This window comes from Pezoporus flaviventris, unplaced genomic scaffold (genome assembly GCF_033815535.1).
Source record: "Pezoporus flaviventris isolate CSIRO_AGI_PZ_B2104156 unplaced genomic scaffold, CSIRO_AGI_Pfla_v1 ptg000036l, whole genome shotgun sequence".
In the NCBI taxonomy this organism is placed as follows: domain Eukaryota; kingdom Metazoa; phylum Chordata; class Aves; order Psittaciformes; family Psittacidae; genus Pezoporus; species Pezoporus flaviventris.
This window is the reverse complement of record NW_026892584.1, coordinates 39,543,559-39,569,581: the sequence shown is the minus strand read 5'-3', so window position 1 is coordinate 39,569,581 and position 26,023 is coordinate 39,543,559. Positions and strand designations below refer to the sequence as shown.

Below are 26,023 nucleotides of genomic sequence, written 5' to 3'. Positions count from 1 at the left end.
CTGCAAGCTGCTATTAAATGGTCGTAAGGCATTATAGCCTTGAGGCATTATAGTACAGGAACTTGTGAACACATTTCTGTGCCAAGATGGTATCTGATGGTAAAGCTTTGATCCTGAAGCAGACTTTGTATTTGACAGGGAATCAGTTCAGTCTAGGTTCATAGGAAAGTACAGGGCTGTCTTTTTTTCAGTAAAGTCATCAGTTATCACTGCAGTTGAAGGAAAGGCAAGATGGACCTTTTCTGCATTGGCTCAGAAAAAAACCAACCCAAACATTTCTATTGATCATACCTGCTTAACATCCAGTTTTTTATGGAGGCAGCCAATGCTGTCTGGAAGATGGGAAACAAAATGGCAAGCAAGACTGTATATTGGGAAAAAATAGAGCCCTAATGCAGATTCTATTCCATATATATGAGCAAAACCCAACCAATATCAGGAATGTATAGTGCATAAAAGCTGTCTGTGCATGAAACTGGGTGAATTTGTAGTAGAAAATGTTCTGCTGAGGATGTTGAAAATCTGCCCTGACTGAGTATAGCCTACTCCTAGAAGGTGTTCCTTGAGCACTTCTAGGTTTTGGGGCAATCTCAGGATTCCACTGAAACAGCTTGTTGTCCAATTTTGTTTGGGAAAAGATAACTAAACACTGAAATGAATGTTTTGGTTTTATCCTAAAACTCAATGTGTTTAAATTTCCTTTTTTGCAGGAAACTTTGAGTTGCTATGCTTTGACTCCTATTTAGAATGAAGACTTGTTTGGAAATATGGGTATTGCCTGCCTACAGATTAAAATGTCCAAGTTTTTATCAACTGTTACAGAACTCTGGCTTTCTCTGGCAATGGAAACTTAATGCCCGGTCAGTACTTCAAAGGTAAGAGAAAGACATCATTAATTTACTCAAACAGACCATCAGCTTCTCCTTTTCCATTTGCAAAATTTTTTTTTTCTTTTTTTTTTTTTTCCCTAAAACAAGTTAGTGAGCATACAATAATTATCTCAAGCAGAAACAAGGTGGTTGAAGTATCTGCAAGTAGGTGAAATCAGAATTATGCCCTAGTATTGTGTTGACCTCCTCTAATTTACTTCTAAATGTTCAGCAATAGATTAACAAATATGAGTCATTTATTTCATAACAGAAGTGTGCTTTTGATTGTCAGTTAAGGCAATATTAAGAACAATGACTTGTGTCACTCCCCTTAAGCTCAGAGAAGGTTTGAGGTAGTGATCCAAATGGTTTTGGTATTCCAAAATACTTTATTTTTTTTTTTATTCTCTGAAATTGCATTGAGGATGACATGGTTTAGTGTGAGGTATCTGTGCCCATGGTAGGGTGGTTGGAAGTAGATGATCTTAAGGTCCTTTCCAACCCTAACTATTCTATGATTCTAAGACATTTGAATGCAACTTTTTCTGTGCATTGAAGTGTGTCTGAGAGTGGGACTGGCAGGTATAAGCTAAGACCTATGGGACACTTGTAGCAGCAGCTGAAGGATAGGGCGGATATATTCCTTTACTGAGTCTGTGCTGAAGCACTTCTGCTGTGAGACTGCAGATGACATACCATTCCTAATTGTCCAACCATAGAATTTGCATCATTTCTCCGAACTTCACAGCACTGATTCTGAAGAACTATCCATTAAACTATCTACAGCCAACAGACTGATTCATCTTGGTTTTATTAAATCACTTTCAACAATCCTTATGAACAAATTCCATTGTAAATTTTCAATTTATGAAGTGTTGTAATATAAAATTTCATGTATTTCCCTCAAAGATAGTGTAATAGATTTCTTCTTTATATGTCTAATTGCAAACTTATTAGTTAAAAAATGATGTTATCAGCATGCAGTATCAGTATCAAGCATGCCTCGGATTCCACCATTGAGGCTCTTGGCATTTTTAAAAAGCTGCAGAGTTAAGAAATATCAAAATAGTCTCAAATAAGATACTGCACATTTAGTTTCTTTATTGTTGCTGTCCTGAACCTTTAGAGAGAATTATGGGGTCTATTCTTCTGTCTATGTAATTAAGTGATGGTGCGTCTATGATCTGCTGGTACAGACTTGTTTTTGTTATCAGAGTTTATGCAGGGAAAGCTCTGTGTTTCAGAAGTAAAGCTTTGTGTTTATGAGTAATTTTTCTCTGAACTGGTACTTTCCCATAATGAAACAGTTGGCTGAGAGTACAGTTTTCCCTGAGTTAAATGAGATCATAAGTATCCAAGATTTTCCCTGGAAGTTTTTCAGCACTACAGGGATGGAGAGGTCTCTTGGATGCTCTTCCTGCTGATACACAAATGAGGCTGCTGAGAGCTCTTTGCATAATCTGTAAGCCACATTTATGTTGTCAAAGTATAGCTGACAGGGAGAGGACTGTTTGTGAGCTTGTGAATGGGCTAGTTGCAGTTTCACAGAAGAAAACCAGCTTCATCTCTCTAACCCTTCTGCTGGCAAGCAGGACATGAAAAATGAAGGTAAGACACTGTACCTATGTATTACTTCATTTTCCCCCATAAATTTTAACCTTGTGGTTAAAAACCCAACAAAATCCAGTAATTCTCAACTATAAGCAAGTAGAAAAATAATATGGCAGAGTGTAAGAGGTTAGAAGTATTCAAACCCTAAATATGTTAACACGGCTGCATATCATGTGACCCACCACAGTACTGACACAAAAATAAGTAAAATGTTTGAAAATGTTCAGAATATTGAAAATTTCTGATGATCCCCTAATTAACAAGAGCAATGCAACTGTTAAAAATCCAAATGGAATGAATGAAGAGTTGTGTTGAAATGGTATGAACAGCCCTTTTCCTTAGCTAATATTTAAAAGCTACAACTAAAGCCCTCCTGCAGTAATGCTGTGCAAGCTAGAGATTTTGCAATGCTTGCTGAGTGTATTACTTTAGCTGTGAGTGATCCAGCTGTGTTTTAGGGCATTCTCATGATCTGTTTGGGTTTTTGGGGAGGTCAGTGTGCCACAGTTCAGTGAGAGGCAATGTCTTCACATGGTGCTGAACAAGGTAGCAGGTAACAAGAAATATTATGGCTGTGCCAGTGTGGTATTGTAACAAGCATGTCTGTCTTAAACCAATATATTCTGAATGTAGCTCAATGAAGCTGTTTGTGACTCCTGGGCTTGTACTGGCTGCTCTAAAGTATGCCCTCAGCCATAGCTGTTTCCTGCAGTGGGTAAAGCAGTGGTGAGGATACCAGCTGCACCTGCAATGTTTGGAAATTAAAATTCATCCTCTGTCAAGAAGCTGAATAGTAAATCTTGAATTCCTGAAGTGAAGTAAAATGCTCATTAAAAATCACAAAAACATGGCAGAAAACAACTGCTTATAGAAGCATTAGTGGAATTTACTCAGTCATAAATGTTATCTGCGTGCCAGATCTTCTTTCAAATCCATAGGTTTTTCTCATTTAAGTACTGTTTAGTAATAAACCTAATAAGCTTCTGCAAATAGCTGCCTGTCCCAGAGCAATAGATGCAGGCTTCAACTGTAATGATAACTGCAGGAGATTATCAGTTAAGTCTCCACAAAAAAAAAAAAGAAAAAAAAGAAAAAAAGAAATTAAAGTTTCTTCAGTAACATTAAAAAAAATAAAAATCAATGCAATCTGAAAATCGATGTTTCCATCTATTAACGATTTCAGACAAAAAGTACCATTACTTTAACCTTTTCTTGTTTTTTTTCCCCAACTTCCAATCTGTGATGCTGAAAGTAGAGTGTCACTTCCTAGTTATTTGTTACAGTCAAAGAAAAATGTTGCCAAAATATATGGCTGTTAATGATGGCTTTTAACTGGTTCTTCTTTTCTAAAATTTGCAAATATTTTAGAATTATTACCAGAATCTCAATCAAATAAATATTTTTAAATTTTATTTTCCTCAGTCAGGAAGCAAAAAGATAGGAAAAGACGGATTCAAGTGTTTTGCAGATGATTAATTTTCTTCTGTCTCTTCCTGGACTCTGAAGAGATAAAACATCTTTTGAATTAAAATTTTAAGGAGCTCAGGTTGTGCAGTTTTTCTGAAGTTAGGATCTGTGGATTTTGGGGCAGGTACTGCTTTGATTCATCCAGTTATTCAGCAAGTATGAGTGATTAATATTACCTGAAAATGTTTAATTTTTGTATGTCATACTAGATGTTGTTGCTTCTGGTAAATATGTTTACAATAAATTTTCCTAATGTTTTTGTTGCCATTATGACACCTCTATAGATGCATAGCGCTTTCCAAACAGAAGGGCATTGCTTCACAAACCTTTATGAATTTGGATATTTGAAACTACATTTTGGCTAGTCCAGCAGCTCCCTCGTTCAACTAATGTCAAGATGCAGGAGTCTTCTGTAAATTGGGCGGCTGATCTTCTGAGCTGTGGTGCATTGAAGCTTCATGTATATAAGCATTTTCAAATATGTACCCTACCATTAGTATATTTGTGATAGACTCTTTTCATCATATCTAACAATTTTTATCTAGAAGAGCTTGGTATTACATTTACCAGACTTCTGCTTGGCTAGATGGCAGGGTATTCCAATTTGAAGAACTGTTCTGTTTTAAACATGTGTGTGTAAACATCTTCCAGGACAATAATAAATAAATTTAATCTGAGAAGAATACTTGTGGTGATGGAAAGGAGGTAGACCTCACCAGGGTTATGTTTCTATTCTACCTCCTCTCTTTCTGGTTAAGCTTCTCAACTACAACAGTGGATGCTGCATTTTAATTCTGTTCTATGCTCTGGATATTTGGATCATCTCATCCTGTTTCTATGACACGACATGAGCAATTAGCAGCAGTGAGATCTACCACAATGTGTTCTCAGTTGTTCCTCTTTATACTTTTTTGCTTCAGAGGAGCAGTCTGTGGGACTAATGCCCTCTCTGCTAGAGGAGTGTGCTGATCAGAGATTTTCTTGGTCTTGATGGTGACCATTTAAACTCTGCATATAAAGTGAACAACTTCCAGCGCAAGGTGTGAGAACCTACCTCACAATACTTTAGTACCTAGTCACACAAGATAGTCAGATCCAAGTTCAACCCCCTGCACTGTCTGGTCAAGATAAGGAGTTCAAATTCGTGTCACTGACTCCTCACATGAGTATTCTATCCAATTACTCGTCAGATAATTTCAAAGTGGAACCAGTCCAATAAAACACTTCATATAAACTGCTTCAATACTAGTTGATCGTCAGTGAGCAACAGAGTAAGAATTACTCTCTAACCTGATGTTAATGGTACTTTGGAAGCTGGGGCAAACCCTGTTATAGTCAACACAGCGAGAAATAAATTTCCTCAGTATAGAAAAGAGTGAATTGGATATAAATATTCAGAGAGAACAATCCTGCAACAATTTCATAAATCTTGTCTTGCACTTCGTTGTCTTTAATTTTTACATTTGCCAAATGTTTGCATTTTCCAAAAATGTATTCTCTTGAGTCATATGGAACATTTCATGTTAAATGAAGTACAGTGAGCTGGGTGGGGATGGTAGTGGTTTTGGTGTGGAAACCTGGAAAAATTGTGAATTCGGTTCAGTTTGAACCAACATTCTTTTTCAACTGTTTGGCTTGGCAGCTGAACTGAAAAAACAATTATTTGCACAGCCCTAAGCCCTCCTTTGCAGTTGGACCCCTGCGTTTTACTAGGAAAATTGTAGCATAGTCCCTGGAGCTGTTCATCCATGACACAGAGGCATGAAATTGAAATCCCACTAAAATTTAAGGTTGTCTGAAGTTTTTGGAAATGGGGGAGCTCTAAAATGGGATTAAATGATGTCATCCACAGTATGGGTACTACAGGACTCTTCAAAGACACATTGTTTTCACAGATTTCCTCTTTCATTTGCTTGTCAAAAAGATACCTCTGAAGCACATGCTTATGGGAAGTATTAAAGAGGAGAGCTCTTGAATTGTGTGAATTGTTAGCTGGGAACAGAGACATTCCTTTTTCTAACTTTTTCATTCCGTGATGTAATCAGAATTTCAAACCAGGTCAAGCAAATTGCAAGTGCCGAGCTTTTTCTTAGATGCTGCTTATAATCAAACATCATACACATCTGCACTTTTAAATACCTCATAATTAAACATGCAAAACTGCAGACTTAATTTGAACATGTAAATTAATCACATGTTGTAACAATTGAAATTCATAACTGAACATCCATTAGCAGACAACTCTGTTCCTCGTTCTTTTGTTGATGTGTTTATAGTAATCACGCAATACGACTTATGGTGCATGTCACCCTTTGAGAATTAATTCTGCATCAACGTAGGAGATGTGTTCCCATTTCTATTGTATAGCTTTGCTCTATTAATGCAAATAATTGCAAATTAAGCCCCAGATGTCTAAAGAGCAGCAGGAGTGACCATTATTTTATGTCTGATGCATGTCGTATCATTTCTGTGGAACTCCTCTAAGGGTTAACTGAGTTTCATGTTTTGGACATCATAGGAAAATAATAAACAATGTATCTCATCCAATGATCATTTAACATTTTTTTTTTGCTAAATAGAGGACAAAGATATTTAACATGTGTTTTCAATTTCCTGCTGAGAAAAAAGTTTACATGAGATAGATCTTTTTTCATCCTGAAAAATTGTGAATTTACCTTCTGTGGCAATTTAGAAAATAATAGAATTTCTCCTCATTGTGTATTTAGCAAGTAAAGAACTCAGTTACTGTGATGGATGAGAATGAGATCAGTGTAGTGAACACAAGCTGTACTCCTCAAAGCCAATATGTGCGTGCACATACCTTAAAGATGTTTACCCAGTGGATATCTGTATTTGCCAGTGTTTTCATGTATTTCATGCCGGTGCATGTACATGATAGGCCATGAAGCTTTCCCTGACAAGCATTTATGGAAGAAACATCCCTTTCATATTTGCATTCCCACTGAACACCAGCAGCACTTCTATTGATGGTTTACTTGACTCTGCTAGTGTCAGAATTCACTGTAGGGTTTGGGCTCTTCAGTAATGTGGAGCCTGGTCAGCAAAGCCTTTTCATTAACTTGGATTAGGCCTTGGAATTACTCTTCATCAGCTCAGTTTAAAACTTTGCTTTGAGCTTTCTCACCCATGCGGGAGAAGTTCTTCACAAGTGAACCTCTTCTCTGGCTCTATTATATAAATCCAGCTTGATCCTTGGTGTCTTGCTTCTTAATGTACTATGCAGCTGTCTCACACTCTTCACTTCCATCTTCATGTTGCTCCTCCCAGCAGGTCAGCTCCTTCCACTCTGTTGCTTTGTTCATTCCTTTCAAATAAGCACTTTTTTATAGTGCTACTTACAGGAATTACCTCTCCGGTAATGGGTCTGAATCACAGCCTAAACTGTTGCTTTATGCATCTTAAAGAAGCCTATCTTGTCCTATTCTGTATAGTAGCATCATGTCTGTAGACACTGCAGTGAATTGTGATGAAAAGGAGGAATTTTTTAAAGAAAAACCTTTCACCTTTTTGCACACAAAGTACTTAACTCTGATGGTAAGCACTTGGACATACATCAGAACTTGGACTGTTCAGTTACACTGGGACGCGGAGTACTGAGTGTGAAGATAGGAAAGTATTTATAAAAATGTAGCAAAATAATTTTATGATAATTAGTGGAAAGGAGGTCACAGCCTGTCTTTCTGTCCTGCACAAGCCTCTTATTTATTATTGTGGCATGCCAGCACATGGCTCTTGAGTTTTTAGTGGACTAGTACCATTTCTCAGTTGTTTTTGCTTTCTTTTTTCTCACAGTAAGATGTGACTTAAATTCCTAAACTCACAAACCCCAAAAATTCAACCCACAAGCCTCAGAGGTATTTGGAGTTTATGTATTGTTTAACCAAAAGCCTTTACATAACCAGATACTGGTAAATTCTTTAGTGAAATTCTCGAAGCTTTGGGCTTAACTGCTGCTTCTTGCAGTGATGTGCTTGAAAAAATGTCAACTATGTAGCTGTACTGGAGGGCTGATGCAGTTGAGGTATGTCTTTTTTCTCAAAGTGAAACAGTGGTATCAAAGTCCAAGCTGAGGCAGGGTCCTGGCTCCCGTTTGAGCAGTCCCATGGTGACATCAGAATTTTGGCACCTTTATTTAAACTTCTTTTGTTGTTGTCATTATTGCAAAGAAAAGCTGAAGATTAGGCATGAATGAATCCATTACAGAGATATCTGCTGGAGTAAGCAGAGGACTTTAAAGCTTTGTGAGTTGGGAATTGCTTCACTCATTTTTCATAGGTTATTAATTCTGAAACCTTTGTGCTGTCTGCAGCAATGGACTTGCATATATACGAAAGAAGTTCTCCAAACTGTAGGCAAACACTTGATTTCCAAGTGAACAAAAAGAAGTAATACAGCAAAATCTTTGTTGGAAGGAGAGATATAAAAGTACTTAAAGATGCTAGAGAGAGAAACAAACACACAAAGGATTTATAAGGCTGGAGTTAAACAAAACTAAGTAGGATTTAGAAATGTACTTAGAGAAAATAATCCTGCAAAGGAAGGTTCCAACCTCCCTTTCCACCCAAATTCAAAAAGGAACACTATTAAAATGTTCTTAAAGTATTTAGTTTCTTTCAATAACACTCATAATACCTTGGGCAGTCCAATGTGATTCTGTGTTCATTGGCAAAGCGTAGTAGCCTTTTGGATACTTAATCTTCATTTAAGTGTGTTTCAGATCTATGTGTGATTACCCGATCTATGTGTGATTACCCTCTTTTGCTAAATATTGGAGATTGATCTACTCTATAACACAGCAGTTGGGTTTCGGGTAATAAACCAAAATGATATAAAGGTATCAGGCTTCTTGGTTCTTAGTTGACTTGTTGCATTTTCATCTGAAGTGTGATATTAATGAGAAATCTCATTGTCAGGACTCCTTTTATAGAAGTATTTCTGAAACGTCGTGATTCTTTTTTTTCTAAATCCTCTATATAATCTACATTGCCATACAGTTTACTATGGAAAACTAGTGAGAGCACCCAGAAATAAAATCCAAGATTGGGCCTTTATTTCCCATATTCTTGTTCAGATGTCCTGGGGATGGGAACATAGTCAAGAAGCATAGGGCTCAACAGCCAGAGTCTAGAGCAAACTAACTTGCCACTGCTACTCTGGGCAGTGGATTCTTTGTGGCTTTAGGCAGAGAGAGCATGTGTTCTTTCAGTCTGAGTTTCCTTTTCTGTAATATCGAATTATTAGAATAATTTAATTCCTATCTATCTGACACCGAATTTTTATTTGCTATAGACAGATGAAATGGTATGGAAATAGCCTTAATGAGGATTGTTCAAAATCAGAGCATATCCATCATTCATCATTTAATTGTTTCACATTTTATTTTATTTTATTTTATTTTATTTTATTTTATTTTATTTTATTTATAATGGAAGGGACCAAAACATTTAAAAGTTGGATTTGTATTCTGGAGAGTATTCTGAATTTCAAGAAAAAACTACGCCCTCCACCCCTACCCCATTTCATTATGAGAAATATTCTAAAGGCTTTCCAAAAGTTTTGTCTTTATGCAGAACCACAGTCTGTTTATTTCTTCATGCCAAAGATGGGGTTTGGCACAGGATTGTCCCATACCCTTGCCAAAAGCTCTCCTAAGACCACGCTCAGTTAGTTTATATTACTACTTTTGAAAAAGGAAACATTAAAGAAACCCTATTTTTAATACAGTATAAAGGTCTTCTGAAGGCTGAAAATGCCTCCCTGTGGCCCCACCTCAGTGCAAAGAGCTAGGGGAAGTGAGGCAAAGGGAGTCCTACAGTCAAAACGCTGCCTCTGTGTGAGGCCTGGGAGCTTAGGATAGCTTCACTCTAACCCTCATTGCCCTGCAGGCTCTGTTTTCAAAAGTTGCTTCGAAGTCTGGTTGCCCAAGTCGAGACAACCATGGCTTCATTTTCAGCAAGTCTGGGTACTCTTAACACCTGTTGATTTCACTGTAACTGCTCAAGAGAAGAAGGACCTAGGATGCCTCCTCCCAGTCTTCCAAACTACTGCAAGTGCATGGAGGGCCAAGTGCCTTGGTCTGTCCCTCTCCCTCTGTGACCCTATGAGAACTACTGCATTGCCTCTGCAGCTTCTATGAAAGGACACAAAGCCAGAGAAAGACCGTGGTTCTTGTATGCTCAACTTGCCTTTTCTTTTCTCTTAATGTAGTATAACCTCTAGCTAGTGTCTTGAAGCCCAGGCCTTTTCCTGGTACGTAGAATGACACACTAGGCATATTCTCTAAGTTTTGACTTAATATGGCATTTTGCTACATGTTGGGGAGAGACTTGATGGATCTGCTTAAACCTGCTGAGAGAGACTGCTGTTGACCAAACTGTTTCATCTGAATGCAGAGGCTTAATTTTTTTACACTTCTATAAAGACACTTCAAGTCTGAGGTAATATATAATTAAAACATAGAAGGCTATTTTCATAGACATGCCTGATTCTGTAGCTATATTATGTACAGAGTGAGAAAGCATGTCAGGTGATTGTAAAAAGACTTGTCTATTGTAAAAAAAAAAAAAAGAAAAAGCATGTATGTGTGTCTGTGTATCCATCCATTCACCCATCCATCAGAACTCAGATTCTACCTTTAAAAACTTAATACAGATGTTAAAGCTGTCACTCAGGTGAATATTTCCCACCTGGAGGTGTCCATCCAGCTCACTCATTGTCTACAGGCTGCATGGACCAGGCAAAGTCAGCTATCAGAGAGAACTCAGCTAAAGCATGGAAGACACTATTTTCCATTTGAGTTCCCCACACTAAAACAACAATCAAAATTTCTGCATTTAATCTGCAAATATGCTTTTTTTTTTTTTTTTAGTGAAACTGCCACATCCAGAATTTCTTGTTCACCCACAATGCCTTTTCTTCCTATAGATCAGACCAAATAATTTGTTAGGTGCTGAATACCTAAGTGTTAGGGATGCATGTGCAAGATCTGTAAACTAAATTTGAAACCTCAGTCTTTCATGGATGTGCTCCTTTTTTCTCTAAGTATATCTTTGAGATCTGTCAGAGTTTCACCAATGTGGATCAAGTTCCAAGGTCAGGGCCTTTAAGACTTTTTAGGGAAAGTTATCACTTGAGTTACAAAACATTTCTACTATAGTATGAAAATGAAATCATGCTGAAAATTCTTGAAGTATTCAATGGAATAATTTTATAATCTGCAATTGTTCTCAATGCTGGTGTTTCTGGAAGAGAATAAATGTAGAAAGCTTCAGCAGGTACAATCTCCTGTCATAACTTCACACTGATACTCAGATGGCAGTTCTTTAGGAACTTCATCCTTTTTTTCTGCTGTAAATAGGTATCTTTGCTTAGTTAACCTGCTGGAGAATTAGGGAAATCAACATGTTCTGTAGACTCACAGAGTGAGGACTGTTTATTTGTACATTCTGACCTCCCACGTATTACAAGCCAAAAAATACTGCTCTGTGACATCTGCATTGAGCCCAGTTCCTTCAATGTTTGATTAAAGTGTCATCTGTAAATGTAAACTTATGAGCACTACTGCTGTTCATTTTGAAAACTGTGATTCCCTGAGCTCAGAATGAATAAAGTCTCGTTTCCTAGGGCACTGATTCACTGGTTTTCTAACAAGGTACAAGCTCCAGTTGGAGCTTTTCCAGTAGCTAGGAAATTCCTGACATCTCAATACTAGTGGATTCTCTGAAGCTTAGTATGTTATGTTCACACTGAAGCCTTTCATTAATTGGGAGCACTAATAAGGCCATCCTGTCCACACATCCAACTATTTTCCTTCTTCATGTTAAGGATTTAATTGTTTTTGAGGTGTCTGCTTTTATCAGCATTGTGTTAGGAATTTAACTATGTTTGGGGTTTCTGCTTTTATCAGATATGGTTGGAATTGGTGATTGTGTCCAGAAAATTATTGAAGGGGTAATATGCGTGTGACCACTCATGAAGGCGAAGCTTGACTGCATATGGTTTGTTTCCACAGGAAATCTGGCACTTATACTGAAAGAAATATCTGAACCCTTGTGGATTTTTACTGTTGTATTCTTACTGTTCATTAGAGAAGGAGACATAAGAGAGTTTCATCAGATGTAAAAGAGCATTCCCAGGGAATATGATCAATGACCAAAGGACTCATTTCTTTCTGACATTCTGCCTGTTTATGGGGGTGCTTTGCATCATGGTGGGTCTTTAAAAAATGTATTTAAAATACACTGCCCTGCCAGACTGGAAATGAGAGCTAGTAAATAGTTTAATTTTTGCCATATTGTCAAAGCACTTTGTCATGTCAAGAGCTAATAGGCAGGATGCAAGTGAAATGTTGAGGGTCTGTTTACCTTCACTTCTGTTTTTATTTTCTATATCTGAAGATGCTCCTAGATTTTGTTACAATAATACTTTTCATTTAGAAATTTGGACCTCCTCTGATGTGAGCCCTAAACGTTTCCATTTTAAGTGCAAAAAATTGATCCCTATGTAATTATAAAGTGGTGTCAGGTTCTAACCATTCTACCTTACCTACCCTAGTCCTTTGGAAATGTTTTACTTGTAACAACTTTATATACCAAACATGTTTGTTTAATAAAAATGTTGTTATGATAACTATAAACAACATATTTTTTATATGACTAATGTTTTCATGAAGTCGGTTTCATTTTCACAGGTCACTGCTTCCTTTCTAGCCTCATAAACAGTTTTCTCAATCATCTTGGGCACTGAGTTGGTGCCTTAGCACTTGGATCTGTGCCCTATGATTTGATCTTCTTTTCAGAGTGTTTTTCTGTTTGTCCCTGTCCATGTGCTGTTTTTCTGACACTTTTTTTTTTTTTTTGTGCCACTTCACGACAGTTTTTTCTTCATGTTGTGCTGTTAAAAGAGATGAGATATATGGAAAATAACTGGACTTGGTGTGAAAAAAAAAAAACACAACAAAAAAAAAACGGCAGCTGACCAATAAACTACCTAGAAAGTATGTAATTTTCCTAAATTCTTGTGTGTGTGTTGGTACCTTAAAATCTACATTCATGACTTGATCTGTAACCTGAGGCATATTTTGTAAATGAGCTTAAGCACTCTATCAAATTGTAATTATTCATAAATAATTATTGTTAATCATATGCACCACACTAACAGAGTTTGATATAGGAATTATACGAATAAAGTTCAGCTGAGGTAACAGAGCTTATTTCTTTTCTAGGAATTCAGCCTGGATCTCAGCTGCAAAGTAAGTAACTCTCCACATCTCATTACCAAAATAGCAACCTGCTTAATCCTTTGCTGTGAAGAACAAAGGTTTGATTCAGTCTCTGGAGCAGAAATAGGATCTTAGTAATGCACTGGCAACTACAGTGTTGTTATTTTTGTTAAAAAAGGGAGAAACGTGAATTTGCTGCTATATGTTAGATTAAGAACTGTTATTGTTTTGAGATTAATTGAATTGTGCTTTTTCATGTCACTTGAAAATCTATGAAATATCTTGTAATTTAATATTCTGGATGAGTTCAGGAGTTACTTCCTTGAAATTAACTTCTTTTTATCTGTTCTGAAAGAATCACTCAGTATCAGTTAAATGGTGTATTGCTTACTGTGCAAGTGGTAGATCTAGGAGGAAAAGTTCTTCTGTTGCTTCTGACTGGAGTGCTGATGTTCCTGGGCACAATCCACTTGCTGTCCAGTGGATCAGAACTGATAACCAAAACTCCAGCAAGGTATCTAGTGCTCAGCCTTTGTGGAGCACTGACTTAGAAGAGCATTAGCCGAATGTCCATGCTTGAACATGTTACAACTGATGTATGAATTCACATTTTGGAGTATTAGATCTCTGGTGATGTTTTATGGAGTCTTTTCTTTCTTTTGAAAGATTTGCTGTCATGTAGTGTTGGACTGCAGTGGACTGTGGAATTTGGGATCCCTGTGGAGTAGGCTCTCTATGCCTCTGGCAGCTCATCGGAATAAAGTTGAAATTGGGATTGCAGAGAAGAGCCAGAGGAATTCCACTTGGTGAATTAAATGCTATTGAGCTTGAGGACCTGGAAAAGGGTGAGGGAAGGATCTGGGTGAGCTCCCAAATTGGTATGAATGACTGGCATAGAAGGTATTGCTTAGAGCAAAAATAAATGCAGTGTAACTGATCTGTTGAGACCAGCAAACTGTTTCTGGAAATGACTGGTGCTTGATAATTCGTAGTGATAGGCAAATGCCATACTCCAAAATACGTGTGGTCCATTGTGCAATTCTGTGTGGGTGTGGATATTTGCAGGTTATTGGCCTATGCCCTCTGGCACAAAATGTGTTTGCTTAAGTCTTAGCATGTAGAACTTTGGGTGTTTGTCTTCATGTCTGTGTGAAAGGTTCAGGGTTAAGTGAGGGAGAACTATCCCAGAAACTGAGGTCAGCAGAAACATTCTGGATAACTGTTCCAAGGCCTGAGTACTGTCACAGAAAATGAAGACCAATAAGATGGCATTTGCAGTGAACCTCAGATACTCTGCTTTTATTCCTCATGATTAGGACAAACCCTGTATTTGGACTTCAGGAGATATGACAAAGATATGTCTATTGTTAGAGTATGTAGGCTGAGACTTGTGGCTTAGGTGTGTGGAATTTTATTAGTAAGTTCGATGAGACTTCTGAGCATAGTCTAAGGCAATTTTGTTGTATTAATTGCTATTTCATCCTGATTGTATGTCCCCAGAAGGTTTTAAGAATCAAGTTTTGATAAAACAGGAATGTTTCAAGTGCCAGAAGGATATTTGGGCCAAACCTGTTCTCTGTTATACCATTGTAAAGCTGGGATAATTGTATTGACTTCTGAGTGACAGTGGTAGTGCTTGAGTAGTACTGGATCTGAAAGAGGAAGGGGCAAGTGTGTGCGTGTGTGCCTTGGGCAGCAAAACAGCTGACTGAAGAAACAGCTCATGTAGTGCTCCCATTTCCCCTTGATCATTTCCAGCTGTCCTCTTATCCCTGGCATACAAAATGTAATTAGTTTGAGCTTATGAAAATAAGTGAGAAGCATTCTATGTTACCCACCTTATAGTGTTGCACATAAACAATGTGCTCGATGCAACAAACTGTGATCACAGATGCTAAGTGAGTTGTAATTATTAAGCCAGGAGCTGAGTAAAGGGAAAGCTCCTTTGGCAAAATAGTCACAGGCTAGATGGTTTTTCAGACTCTACAATAGGGAAATACATGCTTACATGCAGGAGATAAACATGTATTGCACCTGGACCACAAATAAAATGTCACAGATTTCATGCTTTGATCATCACAAGTTTTCAGCACTGACTGAGGCAGGAACAAGGAAAGAGCTAAATAGAACAGTAAAGGAAGAAGGCAGTATTGCTATTTCCCCAGCCAGTAAGTACATGCTGGTAGAATATTAAGTTTGGGGTGTTTTGTGTTTACATTTCTTGCACTTATTTTATGAGGGATCCTAGATGGCTTCCTCAGAGAATATGAAGAATAAGTAGGTATAAAATATACTTGAAGAGTTTGCACACCTAGATTTTCCCACCTCTTAGTATATTGTCATGATGCAAGACTGAATGAGTGCTATTTTAATGCTGCTGCAGCATGACCTGAAACACCTTGCTGCTCAGGTTCATAGGAAAGTATTATCAGAAACTGACTGAAATCAAGAGGTGCAGAAGAAAACACATTAAGGCAGGCATGGAGAACACAATGTCTTAACACCATTGCTGGTCCCAAAGAAAGATTTCACAGAGTTGGATGGGCTGCTACAGGCTCTGCCTAAAGGAGCTTGGAAATAAAACCCTCAAATTTAAGTGAATATTAGAGACTTAGTTGACAAGGTTATACAAAAGTGAAATACGTGTGGAGGCTGCAGTCATGATGGAAGAGTTTCTGTGCAAAGGAGAAGAACATGTTGACAGGTTCGTGTTGCCCAACTAGAAGTGTTGTATAAGAGAGGGAACTTTTTCATGGATGTGTGTGGACAGTGAATTAGAAAACAGAGAAGAAAGCGGAAAGCCCATTTGGAAAGGTGGGGGAACTCTTGCCTTGTATGAATTTTCTCTGTCTTACACTTAACCCCCTATGCAAGCTGAAATGAGAAGGCTACAGATGTTCAAGCAGTTTCCACCTAATTTAATGCATTAATCTACCTGTTCTCTGGGTGGAGATGGCAGAGGAACTTCCTGTTAGGTGTTTGCTGTGATGGGTGGCAAGTAGCCTGAGTTTGAGAAAAGTAACTAAGAAACCTCACCTGGAGTATTGTGTGCAGTTCTGGTGTCCTCAGCATAAAAAGGACATGGAACTGTTGGAACAAGTACAGAGAAGGGCCACGAGGATGATCAGGGGACTGAAGCACCTCCTGTATGAAGACAGGCTGAGGAAGTTGGGGCTGTTCAGCCTGGAGAAAAGAAGGCTGCGTGGAGACCTCATAGCAGCCTTCCAGTATCTGAAGGGGGCCTATAGGGATGCTGGGGAGGGACTCTTCATTAGGGACTGTAGTGACAGGACAAGGGGTAACAGGTTAAAACTTAAAGAGGGGAAGTTTAGATTGAATATAAGGCAGAAGTTCTTTCCTGTTAGGGTGCTGAGGCACTGGAATAGGTTTCCCAGTGAGGTTGTGAATGCTCCATCCCTGGCAGTGTTCAAGACCAGGCTGGACGAGGCCTTGGGTGATATGATTTAGCGTAAGGTGTCCCTGCCCATGGCAGGGGGGTTGGAACTAGATGATCTTAAGGTCCTTTCCAACCCTAACCATTCTATGATTCTATGATTCTATAAACATGGTGGAGATGTGCATAGAAAGGCTAGGTCTGGAGGTGAAAGTGGACAAGATTCAGAAGCAAACCAGTTCTTAGTTCAGATTAGAGCTTTTAACTCTGGAAAGATAGAGCAATAGGATTTGTGTGCATTGTAGAAAGTTTAATTCTATCAGAGCATCTGATGTTTATTTCATGTCTAAGGCTGATGCAGCTGTAGGAAATCTCATGTATTGGAAGATTGCCATGATCTTAACTATAGGATTTTCAGACTGCAATGCTGCATTTTAATCTCTCATCCATTCAGTAATACTGTGTGAGGTGCTGGCTTTCCCTGGGCACCAGTCATCTTACAGAATCTGGAAAATTGAAATAGTGAAAGTTTGGTAAAGCGCATGTTGGTTTCATATTTTCATGAGGAGGTGGATTCTGAAGGAGCACATCCCTCTGAGCAGAAGAGCACTTAGCCTTCTTAGTGGAGCAGTACTCAGTGTGAAGCTGGGAAAGTGCCAATGAGGAAGAGTTTCGATATACAAAGTAAGGAATAATCATATCAATCCATAAAGCAGAGAAAACTGCAGTGCTCTGACAGGCTTTTTAAACTAGTGAGCAAGGCCAGCCTTTACTGGACTGTGAGAATATTAAACAAGATTTGTCCTGCATTTCTACTCCTGACTACTTGAGTCACTGAAGGTATGTCTACTCAGGATTTGGCAGGCAGATGTGAACTCACTCTATGCATGCTCCAAGCTGGCTGGATGGAAGCTGGCTCTGAATGGGAAGCTGTGTAGCCATCACTAGAATGTGGCTGAGCCTGAGCTAATAAGTCCTGCTGGGAAGCAGAATATATTAGTTTGGGATCAGCATTAAGGGCTGCAGTTACATGACTTTAGGATTAGAGGTAGCTTGTATCTGGGCATCTTGGAGCACTTGCAGGGGGAATTGCATCTGTTTGCAAATCTGCCATGGAAGCACACCCTGAATATTTTAGAAGGGTTAGCCAGACATGGTGATCTGGAAAAATGGTGCCTAAAAGGCTGTCCATTCTTTTTTTTTAAAAACCTTGAGTAAAAATCCAGTACCAAACTCCAGCTTTAACAAACCATCTGCTTTCAGTGCTTTCTGTCAGGTCTAAGGCTTGGTGTATGCTAGTTTGAGGGAAAGACTTAAAACTGTATGTTTGGATGGAAACCCAACTGGTCAGGGAGAAGGACCTTGCATTAATATCTGCCTGAATTCCTTCTCTATAAAGCCCATTGCACAAACCTCTTGCTGCCTTGTTTGCAATGAATGCAAAGTGCTAATTTACAGCTTATTTATCTGGTGTCCCAGACTCCTAGTTTTCTTAGGTACTCTTGAAGATGTTCTCTTTCAAATTACTTTCTATAATTAATTTACATGCCTCTGATTTTTAGAAAAACCCTGTCTAAATAAAAGTCATAGGCATTTAAACAATTATTCTGTCCTTAGCCTCAGGAGTCCATTAGTTGCTATGATCTTGAAGCAAATTAAAACAGTGAATTTTGCAGGATATAAAACTATTCCTACTTGTGGCAGTGGATCACTGCAGTCATTAGATTAATACCATTATCATCCAGGATGCTCATCTGGTTTTACTGAGCTTTGTTAACGAAATGGAAATGTATGATTAAAGTCATCCTGTCTGTCCCTCTAAAGTTGTGCCTGTGAATGAGTCACTGTTTTAGAAATGGGTGTTGCCAGACACTGATATTGAATACGGCTCCAGCCGTCAGAGTTCTAGGTCCAGCACTGCATTCTTGGAGTTCAGACTGGAACACTGAAATTCCCATTGAAATCTGTGGGAATTCTGCATGGCCAAAGCTCAGCTACCTTTATGGCTGGCTGTGGCAGCTTGGAGAGAGATGTAGCTGTATGCAGTATGCATGTAATAGCTTGGGGACTCAATATGAATTTCATGCATCTCTTCACTTAGTCACTTGAAACCCAAGATGGAATTGAGGATACCACATTCCACTTAAGCTTTGTTTGTCTGCGGTCAGTTGAATGCCCTCTCCTGTCTCTGGACGTGACACCTTCTGCTCCACTGGCAAAGTTGCAGCTGTGTTTTCTGTGCTCAGTGGGTACAAGAGCTATTTGTAAAGAGCAAGCCCCAGTGTGTCAGTTGGCTTGCCTGCCCAGCCTGCTGCAGTGGCCCTGGCTGGCTGCATGAAGGGTGGAATATGCTTGAACCTTTTGGCAGATATATAGCTGTTTGCATGCCCCAGAGTAAATAGCTCCCAAACATCTTCGGGTGGAGCTGCTCACAAAAAGCTGTGTCTTGTGGGAAAGGTTGACCCAATAGTTAACTTAGCTTGTTTGCTTTATATATGAGATAGGGTTTGAATAGTCCTGGTCTTGAGGAATTTCACATCTGGATTCAAACACTTTATGGCTACTGTCCCCTAATCTGTGCCATGGGCTGTTCCCAAGTCCTAGTTCTGTACTTTTCCAAGCTTTGTGTTTCATGTTGTCCCTTCAGGGGCATTTGTAAAAGTGGGAGGGCCAGATTGGTAGTTATAAGAAAGGGAAGTATCATCACTGACGTCAGTGCAGCTCTGCCACTTCACATTTGCAAGGGATCAGGCCTGTCTACCAGTGTCACAGTCTGCTGGGGAGGAAGGGAGGCAGCCTGAGAAGTGTTGGTTTGCGCTTCACCAAGTGATAAACAGAGAGTCTGAGCGCAGTAGCCAGACATGTTATAAAACAAGCTGTTGGAGAGACAGCTCTGTGTGGAGCCTTGAGTCTTGATTTACTCCTGGTCATTGTCCTGATATTTTATGGCTTTAAGACAATTAAAAAAACCCCCACATTACTATGTGGACTTCTGGTAAGTATAATTGGCTAGACCCCTTGTGTGGCTTGTGGGTGGTCTCATGTGACATAGGAGGCCAGTTGTGGGCAAAGCTGCTTTTTGTGTATTTGGGTAAGGCTGTAGTAGAAAATCCAAGGCTGGTTGCTCTGTGTTACCAAATGTATATGGCTACACATAGGTTTGAGGTCATTTAAAGCCTCCAAATCCTTTACCCATCTCAGGATATTTTAACCATTTTTGAAAGCATGAGTTTAAGGGAATAATCCTGAATGGAAAGGAAGGGAGACTGAAAACTCAGGGTAAAGCGAAGAGAGCCAGGGTTTTCTCAGGTGCAAAGGGGAGTAGAAGAGGGTGAAAAGGCAACTTGGTAATAACACACTCTTTCAGAGATTCACTAGTGCTGTTCCCAGAACTCTGCCTGTTTGGTGCATTTCTTCTCCTGTGCTTCTGCTCATATGAACAGTCTCCAGAAATCAGCAATTGGGAACGCATAAGAAGTAATTGTCTTTGCCAGGTAAATGGGAACAATAGTGGAGTGGGAAGGAATGAATCACTGCCATTAACAGGACTAGGGTTGCTCTCCTCATCAACACAATGCAGTGTCTATTCTCAAATGTCAAGGCTAATAACTCGCCATTTACAAATTAGATTTAACCCCCTCCCACACAAACCCACAGAGTCTTTGCTAGCATTCAAGCTTAGGTCATAGCTGCCTTTCTCGGAGGGCCATCAATATAACCTTCAAAATATATCTCCACCAGACAGTCTGGCTGCTTTCAAGATCGAATACTCCTCCCCTTTTCCCTTTGGATTTTGTTTTAGTTACAGTTACATCACTGAAAAATGTGGAAATGTCTTTGAAAGCCCATCTAAAGCCCTAATTATCCTTAATGTAAGAGGACCATTATCGTCTACAGATGAAATGAATAATACAAGAAAGTAAGAAATATTCCAAAGTTTTGGTTACCTTAATAAATTCCTAAACGTGAAGGAACTCACAGATCTTCATCCAATGCAACCAGAAATTACTAATGCAGGTGGGAGTATCAAAAGCTTGAGTTTTTCAGCTGGCATCTTACAACATCTTCTGTTGAGACGGTGCTTTTCATCCACTGTACTGATGGATTGTGACTATAGCTGCCCAGAAAAGATATAACAAGGATGTCTGTTTCCTGGATAACCATCATGTAGGTGTAGAACATGAGATGCTGCTAATTTCAGAGGCTCATCAGGATATTAATAGCCTGCTTACTTTGAAAGTAATGGGCTTGTTTGAATTCCTGGTCCTGAAATACAGGAAACATTCAGGATAGGTTTTTCAACCAGGATGGCTTTTTAAGTGAAGTTGAAACAGGTCACTGGAAAAAAGGACGCAGAAAGAAATTTGGGACTGATTAGTAAAGTCCACTTACCAGGTTCTGCTTGCCCAGTTCAACATAAGCAGTTTTTTATTAATTAATAAATCATCCTGTCTTTCTCTGCAGATTGAGAATTCTTCAAAGTGGCTTACATGCAGTTCTTAGTACAGCTGCTTGCTGGGGGTGTGTGCTCTGTGTGGGGGATCTATCAGCAGCCTGGCTACCTCTGCATGATCTTGGGTAAGTCCTGAATAAAAATCAAAGGCCAGATTGTTCTGTTTTACCAAATGTGTTGCCTGGGGCCTGCTAATTAATAGAATGTCTAGGAATGTCATACATCTATTGAAAAAAAAGTGTCACTTGAAAATTGCTATTGTTTTAATTGAATGTTGTCATTTTCGCATAGTGACCGATATCTCAGCCTACCAGTCTTTTGAAAGAGCAAACTGGAACATGGGAAAACAGGCCACTCATAGGAAAACACTGTCTGTTTTTAAGTTATTTTTTAACTTAGGTCCCACAGAGCCATAAATGCTCCCACATGTTGACTGGGGGCCTTATCCTGAAATCCGAACTTGTGTTTCTTATGAGTTATTCCATCATAAGTCAGTGCTGGAGGCTAACTGTAAACAGGGGTTGCAGAATTGGTCTGATTTTGACTTAGCAATAGAGCATAACTCTATGAAAATTTGCTGGAGATATGGCAGCTAGTAACATGGGCAGACCAGCTGAAACTCCGAAGTTTCATGATGGTAGGCATGCAGGATTGTCTACCAGTAAGTGTCTGCAGAATTGGGTGGTAGGTGGTCCTACTTTATTTGCTGTTTTAGCAGAAGTCTGGTACTTGTTAGGGAGTGAGTTAGTTCCTCTGGGAAAGGTGGGTGTAACTTGTCAGGACATGAAGGATAACTAACCTCAGACATTTGGGAAGTTGTGTGTGTGTTTTGATGCATATGATTTTGTTATGTAAAATAGTGAGGCTCACCCCCTTCTCTGCCTGATCGTGCCCTCTTGTGGGTTTCTGCACAGTTCTTTTGAAGGAGAAGGGTAGCTCATATGATGAGGTGAGAAAGAAGATGAATGGAAATAGAAACCAGGAGGAATCAGATCTTCAGCTGAATAGTTATAAGGGCTTCTAGCATTCAAAATTTTTTTGTCTTGTGTCACTGGGCCTATAGGGGAAAAATGAACATTATCTAAAGGTTACATCTTGATTTTTACAGAATAATTTGGCCACAATTTAATTGAGCATTATGAGAAGCATTTTATATGATATCTCACTGTATGTACTCCTCAGACGCATCCCCATGCTGTTGGAAGAAGCTAAAATCATTGTTTTTCTTCTCTTGGCAACTTGTCTTCATATGTTTTATTTCTATCAATGTGTGCAATGTGCGCACAAAGGTGTGTGCTTTGGGCCTTGGCTATAATTTTGAAGGTTTCTTATGTTGGAAGCTCCCTCAATCAACAAACGGATCATTGCATGCTAGATTTTCTGGCAATCCAGGAAAGATGATGGTATTTTGCAGGTGAAAGGAAGCAATGGGGAACGAGGGGAGTATATTTTAGCTGTCAAATATAGTAATAGTATCCCTGAAACACTGTGCTTTAAGTGTGGTATGCTGGTCTTGGCTTTTATGAGAATTCTGGAGAGTTTTGTGCACTGCAGTCTGATTGACAGAGATTTTTTGTCCTTGCATGACCTTCTTTTAATTAAAAAAAAAAAGAAAAATTCAATAAAAGTTCAGCCACACAGCAAAGGATGAATTTAAAGACTGCACACCATGTGACAGTGGTAAAACTTTCATAATAGCCGTCATATTTGTTGGTTTAAAAATCAACTTCATTGTCATAGTTAATAGTTTGCAGCTGCTGTAGAACACAGGCAAATTGCTATGTATGTGTCAGTCTTAAATGCAAGTAAGATCCACTGACTAGGATGACTTGGGTTAGTTTTTCCTATCTATTGGTAGTATTGCTGACCATCATCTCTCCGTGATGAGAGGAATTCAGTGCCATATTTCAGCACTGCTGCGCTATGTGATCTTGCAAGTAAAATAAGTTTGTTTTCAGTGGTCTGCCAAAATATACTCCATGACATCCCATTAAAAGGCTTCTAGGGTTGTGTACAAGTAAGTGCAGTCCCCCTGCAAGTCTGTGGGATATCAGCATTGAGTGAACTGAGGAAGGTAAGTTACACAAAAAGTGTTAAAAGAATCAAAATATATCACCTAATGTGAAACTATGAAGTGACAGAAGCCTGTTTGGAAGATCACCAGGTGAGTTCTCTGCCAAGTTATAATTTGGGAATGTTATTTTTAATTTGCATCAAGTTCATATCAGATGGAAATGGGAAGTAGATGGAACAATTCCTCTCCAGCATTCTGGTGATGTGCAAAAGGTGTATGAAGTCAGAATCGTCCAGTGGCCAAACTGTAGCAGCAGGCTGAGGGCAAGCAGAACAGTATGTGAAGTGCCTGCTGGTTATCATGTACTAGCCCATTCAAGAGAGCCTCTCTAAGGTACTATGAGCTCTGGCAGCCGCAGGGAATTATGTCTAAAGGGGTGGGTTTTGCCTTTAGCCTGGGAAAATACAGTGTTTTTTGGGTTTAGGGAGATTCTACTTTACTTTTCCCTCTCCATACTGTATCTGCTGCTAGAGGACAACTGAGCTTAAGCTGTGGACCTAAAACTGCAGACTAAAATGTGAGGGGTGTCCCTTTTGAGCTATTTCAGAAGGACTGTGGTTATTTAAAACAGAACATCCCTTAGTGTTTTAAGCACCTGTCTCTGTGTGAAGAAGTCAGCTCAATGACTGCAGATCAGGCTGAACTCCACATCATGACTGAGCAGCAGTTTTTCCTTCAAGAAAGCAAACAGTAGAGGAGCAAGGAGGTTTAATAACTGAGCTTACAGGAAGACAGGGATTTTAATGCTGAAGTCAAAGACTCAGAACCCAAAGGGTGTGAAAAATTCCCCAGGGAAGAAACACTGGATTACTGTCAGTGCTACTTCACTTATCTGAGTGAGGTTTCTGATGTGTTTTCTGACCTGACCCTCAGGTCTCATTTACAATTCAGAGAATTTCAGTTTCGCATTTCTGTGCATATTGTGTAATTGCAGTGATTTCAACTGTTGTTATCCCTTCAAGCTTGGTTAATTTGGCACTGCACTAGCTTGTTTTATTCACATAGAGACCATCACTAACACTGAAGTCTAAAGTAAATACACAGGATCTCTAGTTAATCTGTGCTTGCTTTTTCTCCTGGCCTTTTGTCTTCCCTGTTTTTTGGCAATTGCTTTGTTTTACAAATGAGTGGAAGTGTATACCAGAAGATGAGTGGAATCTTCGAAACACTCTGTTCAGCTTGTAGAGGGCTCTAGAAGAATGGCTTCCTGGAGCCTGGAAATTCTTAAAGAATAGGCACCTGCCCCTATTTCTTAACAGTATTCCCCATCCCCTTGATGGATTTTCCTAGTCTTGAGGAGGAAGGGACATCTGGACTGAGCTCTGGTAATTTGTCATCCAGTTCACAATTAGATCAAATGTCCTTTCCTCTGCAAGAGGGAAGAGGGAAGTGAGATATACTCCTCCTGTTAGAAAAGGTGGGACAGATGTCTGGAATATAACAGTTGTATAGTTGGAACTACTCCTTTTGTAGTAAAGTTGCCTGTATCTTTTTGCCTCTTGGGATAGAACATCTTGCAGGTTTTTGATCAATAGTTCTCTGTCTCTGACATCCTTGACTGTTCCCCGAAGACTGTTGACAACCAGCCATGTTGGTTTCCTTTTCTGGAAGACATTCTTTTGTGAAGGAGACTTCTTCATCTACATCTGCATGTACAAGAGCAGTAGGCCTCTGTATTATAGGAAGAGGGTGGACTTTAAGTAAATGCATATACATCTGAAATATGGAAGTCTGCTGTTGCGGTAGGTCCTGAACGTCCTTTTATGATCTGTAGATATGCACTTAATATAGTTAATGGACTGTAAGTACCAGCTTTACTTATCTTAAAGCAGATGTGTAAAATGTCAGGTGGACTCTGTCCGTAACAGTGCCTGTGTCTGTTGGCTAGATGGGAGTCTGAGATGAGATGAATGTCCCCAGATTCTTTGTCTTCTCACAGTGTTGGAACAGTTTACAGTGGTGGTTTGCATTTCATCTTTCCTCTCAGGTTGCCTTCCCTCATCTAAATATTGACAGGATTTTTCTAGGCAAGCATGAAGTAAGTCTGTTGAATATAAATCTCGATGTTTCTCGTTGTAACTTGCCTTGGTTCACCACATAATCTACTGACATTTTGGAACTCCAGGAGAACATCAAAATTTTTCCACCAGCAAAGGTCTCTTGGAATTGTTGAAATAAACCTGGAACAGCCCTGATTCTTGCACTTTCTTTTTTTAAGGCATTTTCCCTCCTATCTGATTTCCAAAGTGGAGCCTGATTTTCATTTCACGTTGTCCCATCCCTGTGGCATTTTTGACATTGGCCAGAAATTAGAAGCCTTGAGTTGGAAAGGTGTCATTAAAACAATGACTAGATATACTTGGAAGAAAAGTTTATTATTTGGCTGAGAACTACTAATTACCAAGCAATTATGACCAGACATAATTTTTCACTGTCTAACACTGCCTCTTGGGTTTAATATCTGACTGAAAACAAGAAAATTTTTGAGGAGTTAAAAAAAAGGTGAACAGATATATTTCCTCAGGGTATTCTTTGCTACCTTGGACAAGGCTGGGAGTTTGGCTGTCATCGCCTCCTTAGAAAGCATTCTTGGATCCAGTAGTCTGATCCATCTTTTCTCTCCTGGATTCTCGAATAATCTAATCATAAAAGTAGTTTGGGAAATACATTTTGTGTCTGTAACTCCTGTGATCTTTGGATGCTTCAGGAGTCAAAACTCCACATGGATTTGCCACAGCTGAGGGCTGTGTGTTTGAATCAAAAATCCTTTTGCACACAAATTAGAGGGCAACCAGTGCAAAACAATGTGGTTATAATGCATTAACTAAGCAGGAAGCATGGAGATCTGTCTCTGCTGTGTCAGGAAACAATTTGTCTGTGGAAATGGCATGGCACAGTGCTTGGGAAGATAATG

General features: G+C 39.1%; 1 long non-coding RNA gene across 2 annotated transcripts; it reads left to right on the top strand.

Moving 5' to 3' along the window:
• The first annotated feature begins 732 nt into the window (after nt 1-732).
• On the top strand, nt 733-22,206 carry LOC133274799 (uncharacterized). 2 transcript variants are annotated; one of them, XR_009745277.1, is made up of 4 exons: nt 733-875; nt 12,843-12,963; nt 13,192-13,218; nt 20,391-22,206. It is a non-coding gene; the product is annotated as an uncharacterized LOC133274799 (long non-coding RNA). The 2 variants fall into 2 exon arrangements; XR_009745278.1 differs by lacking the exon at nt 733-875 and adding an exon at nt 11,919-12,177.
• The last annotated feature ends 3,817 nt before the right edge of the window (nt 22,207-26,023 follow it).